Source organism: Oreochromis niloticus, unplaced genomic scaffold (genome assembly GCF_001858045.2).
Source record: "Oreochromis niloticus isolate F11D_XX unplaced genomic scaffold, O_niloticus_UMD_NMBU tig00008358_pilon, whole genome shotgun sequence".
In the NCBI taxonomy this organism is placed as follows: domain Eukaryota; kingdom Metazoa; phylum Chordata; class Actinopteri; order Cichliformes; family Cichlidae; genus Oreochromis; species Oreochromis niloticus.
Window position 1 is genome coordinate 7,967 of NW_020329141.1, and position 5,547 is coordinate 13,513.

Genomic DNA, 5,547 nt, shown 5'->3' on the forward strand with positions numbered 1-5,547 from the left:
ACACTCATCCATGTGTACACTTGTGCAGACAAGAAACTTGACTGTTGGACAACAACTGTTCCATGTTCTGATTATTTGAGCGATGTCATTATTTTCTGTTTCACAAATATGTACACCCCCCCCCCCCCCCCAAAACAAACAAACAAACAAACAAACAAAAAGAACAAGTACATAAAGACTCACACAAAAAAATAAAGCAGAAGAAAACCCTTCTTCAACTCTGCCGTGGCCGGTCCCAAGCCTGGATAAGGAAAGACGAAGGGTGAGTGAAAGGGATGTCTAGGGTCACAAAAATCAACATGACTCATTCTAAAGGGCACAGACGTGCACCCAAAATTAGAAAACAATTGGATGAAAGATTTTGAAGATTCACTAAATCTGTCATCACCAAAAACCAATAGGGTGTCAGTAATCTTGAAAAGATTTGAATGCAAACTTTCCAAGATACATTTATTCTACAATAAAAGTTTGGCCTGATGGCGGTGCTGGGGTTCTACAGTGTGGCCTGGTGGCCAAGTGGCAAGGTGTTAGTGTTGTAAACTGAAGATCTTGGATTCAATACCCATCTATACCTTTAATACAAGCTGACAAGGGAAACAAAAAGTCCCTTTCTGTACTAGACACTAGCTGTAAGAAACAACAGTCCGTCCAGGAGCAATGTTCTCCCGAAAGTCTGTTCTGGGCATCTTTTTCACTCATCAAAGTGACTTCTTCAGTTTCACCTGACTGCAGGTTTCCACAGCCTTATAAAGAGTACATCTGCATAATGTCAGAAATTATACACAAGCATAAAAATAACAGTCCACTCAAGTTTTACAAAACACCATTGCTTATTGAGTAATAGAGCGTTATATACTGTTTATGATTTAACACCACCATGATGGTTTGTGGAGCATTGTGGAGTGAAATGTCACTGCTAAAGCTTGGCTGAAACTGGGTGATAGTAATTCTAACAGAATAATGCCGGTGTTGACCAGATGCACTATAAATGTGGCAACACTTTACAAGCTTGCAACATTTTTTCATGCTTTCCTTGGAATGATGTTCGCATTTGGCAATCTTTCTCTGGGTTTTTGGAATATTGGAGAATGTTGCTTTTGAATGGACTGATTCTTATGCAGTGATTCTCTACTTTGAGCACTCAAACCAACTAAGATGACAAACATGTTCATCAATTCATTTAATTGAACAATTCAAGAGGAATATGATGTTACGGTATGGACAAAGCTCAGCCTGTGTGGCATAGTGGCCAAGTGGCAAGGCATTGGTCTCGTCTGCCAAAGCTCATGGGTTCAATCCCCATCTGTGCCTTTAGTACAGTGATTAAAAACCTGTTTGATTCTGTACTTGCTGATCACGTTGCTTTAAGTAGGGGAAACACTCTGCTCCCAATAACCAGAAACACTGAACAGAACTTTAGACATGACTCTGGTGCAACAACATCACTGTTGTTGGCGCTTTACTCAGTGTGAGTATCAGTTTCCTTTACTCACAGGTTAAATATTTAACAGAATATAACATACGTTGTGAAGAGTCAAAGTGGACGATCCAAACAGGATATCTGACAACAGGAGACATTCGCAAAAGCATATTTACACTGATAATTCATATTAATGTTAATAATGACAATTTAATGACCATAATGCTTCCATCAAACTGAAATCCACCATTAATAAATCCTCAATTGATTTTTAGACACAACTACATTTAAGGGCCCAAATTTCCCAAATGACCACAAATTAGATGTTAAAGTCTTTTTCAAACCTACAGATACACATGCCTTACTGTTCAGAACAAGTTTTCACCCAAAACACACATTTGCAGGGATAATTAAATCCCAATTACTGAGATTTCACAGGATCTGCACTCAACAGAGTGATTTGGGGGAAGCTGTCAAGATTTTATTCTCAGCTCTCTCCACTAGGGGTACTGTTGGTCCTTTTTAAGAAAATGTTTCAATTCATTCTTGCAGACCAAGCCAATTGATGTTTCTCCCCTCATCCCAGTGGTGATCACATATTCTCCCTCCACCTGCAAATTGGTCAGAGTTATCAAGAGCAACTTTCAAAGGTTCACTCAGGACACACATATGCTTCAGGATCACAAGGCAATTGCAGCCTTCAGGAGGAACAAAAACCTGGGTGATCTCCTTGTAAAGGCTAAAATCTCACCTCTCTCTGAGCCTAAGCGCAGAGATCAGGGCAATTTTTCCAGCACCACAAGTGGGTGGGCAGTTATTCCAATGGTAATGTTTTTCTATCACTGTGCAAAGGGACTCCAAGATCTAAAAACTGTGTATATTTGATCACTTGTAGGAACTGTGGAATCCAATATGTGGGAGAAACAGGAAATACACTTTTGGTTAGATTCACAGTTTTTGCCTTGTTGGGAGCTTTTAAGGACCAGCCTTGAATTTTACACATTTGATAAGTGAAGACTGGATGCTTAGTGACGAGAGCTGGGATAATCTGGACAGAATCTGCAGCCTGCATCTCCAAATCAGAAATGGCTTTAGATCTGACGCTAGCAGACAGGCATGCATGTCTCAGGGTGATTACACACTAACACATTGTGATTAATCACACACATTTGTATACATTTTATTCACAAGATTTAAAAAAAAAAAAAAAAAAAAAAAACACTATACAAAATGTGTTTTGTGACAGGCCGCTAGTAACAAAATGCTTAAAGATTTAAAATTGGTTCTTTCCCAAGTTTTCTGTTATGTGCACACACATTCCTTGACTTAGGTGCTTTTTAATTCTCCAACAATGGTCAGTGCCAAGTGTTTACACAAACAAAAAACAAACAAACAAAAAACATTACTCAGAAAATGGTCAGGTACAAGAACTGGACTAAAAAGGAGTGGAAAAACCAGATAATGTCCAAAGAAATACTTCAGCGTGTGGCTCACGACTTTTGCACAGTACTGTAAATGTTATTAATAATGAAAGATGTCAAAATGTAGCTTTCTCATTTTTAAAAAATTCCCATACACATTATTCTTTTCTTCTAGTGAAGGTGCCTCCTCCTTCTGACCTTAGGGTAACTAATTTCTCAGACAGTGACATCACGGTGCGCTGGGAAGCTGCAGATGATGATGATGTTTTTACCTCACTAAGTGGAGGCGACCTGAGACAGGTGGGGAAGAACTATTGGATTGTTGGAGTACATATTATGAAGTAAAAAATACAATGTCTCAATAAACTGTTGTCCTGTGTCTTAAGGAGCATCAGATATCACTGTCTGCACTCTATGGAGATGGAGCTCAGAGTGAAGCTGTGGCCGTATGCTACAGCACCTGTGAGTCACACATTTTCTGATCCTGAACATTTCTCAAACTCAGGAGGGGAGAGCCTGAAACCATTTACCTAAGTCACATTAGCAGCAGTCATATTCTGTCATATTGTGTCTCTATGTACAATATAGCATTACTAATACAATAACCTGTACGTCAATGAACTTCATTGTGTAATTGATGGCAGTTCTCAAAGTACTAGTCACTTAAAGGTTAAATTTCACATCTAAATTCTCATCTTTGAGTAACTAGAACTCTGAGCTATGAAATAAATGTAGTGAGGTTAAAGTATCAAATCAAAGTATCAAATTCTCTGTTATACTTTACATTTATTTTCTAAAAAAAACACTTTGCTCTGCTGCCAAAATAATTTCCTCCTATAAAGGAAGAAAGTGAGTGTTAAGTGTCGTTAGCTGTGGTACTTTATCTCTTCTATGATGTTGCTGCAGGCTCTGGTGGAGGCCCAACCAGCCTCACGCTTTCTGATGAGACTGCCGTCAGCATGGTGATCAGTTGGGTACCTCCCAATGCTCATGTCCTCCAGTATCACGTGTCCTACACAGCATTGACTGGAGCTGATAGCCAGGATCACACTGTGAGTGGGTCGTAGTCATCACATCTTCACCTCTTCTGGGCTTCAGCCGGCTGTCATGTGTCAGAATTCCAGAAATTCCACAAGTCCCAAAACTTTAAATGAGTTCTGACTGTGTTGGGATGATAGTGTTGTTTGTTGTCTGCAGGTGCTGGTCCCTGGTGGAGAGAAGCAGGTGATGCTGGAGTCACTGCAGCCAGATGCACGTTACAGCATCTTGGTCACCGCTGAGTACCACAACAGAGAAGGAGGCAGCGGTTCAGCTCAGGGCAAAACTGGTGAGTCAAACAAGGGAAAGATGCCAAGACAGCTCAAGTGCAACTTCCAGTTAAGACCGACAGGCTTACATGCAAAAAGTGCAAATGTCCCATTACTTTACCCTTACAGGAGGATATGCATACTTGAAGGTTTCCACATATAAACATCAAGGTTTGTGGGCAGTATTGTTTCTACAGCACTACACGTACAGTCATTTTGGTCCAGAGACACAGATTCCTTTCTCTCAGACCACTCCAGTATCTGTGTGTCATGGAGACCAGTATCTGCCGTTGATGGATATCCTATTGTAATCCAGGATGTAAAAGGTATTCTGTAATCACGTCTACAGTGATGTGAAAAGGTGTTTGCCCCCTTCCTGGTTTCCTAGTGTTTTGCATATTTATCACACTTACATGTTTCAGATCATCAAACACATTTTAATATTAGACACAGATAAGACAAGTTAATACAAAATGCAGTGTTTAAATGATGATTTCATAGATTAGGGAGAAAGATTATCCAACCCCCTGGTCCTGTGTAAAAACAAATTGCCCCTCTTGTTAAATCACGAGTTAACTGTGATTAACCAATTTTGGAAACCTCAGTTCAGTGTTACTAGACACACTCAGGCCTGATTAATTGCAGACTTGTGAATCAAGAAATCAGTTAAATAGAACCTGTCTGACAAAGTGAAACAGGCTAAAAGACCTCAAAAAGCAACACATCGTGTCACCAGCCATCCTCCTGGTCCTCAGTGTTAATGCCCACTTAACTGGGTCCTTCAGTGGAAAGGCTCAAGCAGAGGAAGCCTAATATAACAAGATGAGACTGACAAATATTCTATTTGAATGTTTAAAAAGAAAAATATCACAGTATTTATGCTTTCACTGAGCATATACCTGCATCAATGATGAACTCTCAAGGCTGAAAAGTCCTGGCCTCGGTCAGCCACCGTCCACTCACACACACACGGCTCACATCACCAATCCCTGACTGCTTGATCATAACAGCAATTGGGCTGCTGGGAACATGACGGCCGTTCTTCTCGATGTTAACAAGGTGCTCACCAATCTCCTTGGGAACAAAGGAGATTCCTAAGACAGACAAAACAGATACTGGCTGACTCACACACCTGAGCCCATCATCTAATCACGTCTTCCCTGTTAAAGATGTTGCCGGGACCGCAGGAGAGGGTGGTGTGTGTGCTACAGGAGCAGTGTGAAAGCCAATAAAAACGTGCTAAACTGCAACGCTGCTGTTGTCGGGTCTTCATTGTCACACATATATCCTTACTAAATTGACTGCATTTTTATTGCTTCAGTTTAGGCATCTGATCAGAATGTTTCCAGGCATGTAGACTTATAGAAAACCATTATCAGTGTAAGTGTAAGCGTTGCTG

At 40.4% G+C, this 5,547-nt stretch overlaps 1 non-coding gene across 1 annotated transcript; it reads left to right on the forward strand.

The window, feature by feature from the left end:
- The first annotated feature begins 1,239 nt into the window (after positions 1-1,239).
- On the forward strand, positions 1,240-1,311 carry trnat-cgu (transfer RNA threonine (anticodon CGU)). The gene has a single exon. It is a non-coding gene; the product is annotated as a tRNA-Thr (tRNA).
- Positions 1,312-5,547: the final 4,236 nt, after the last annotated feature.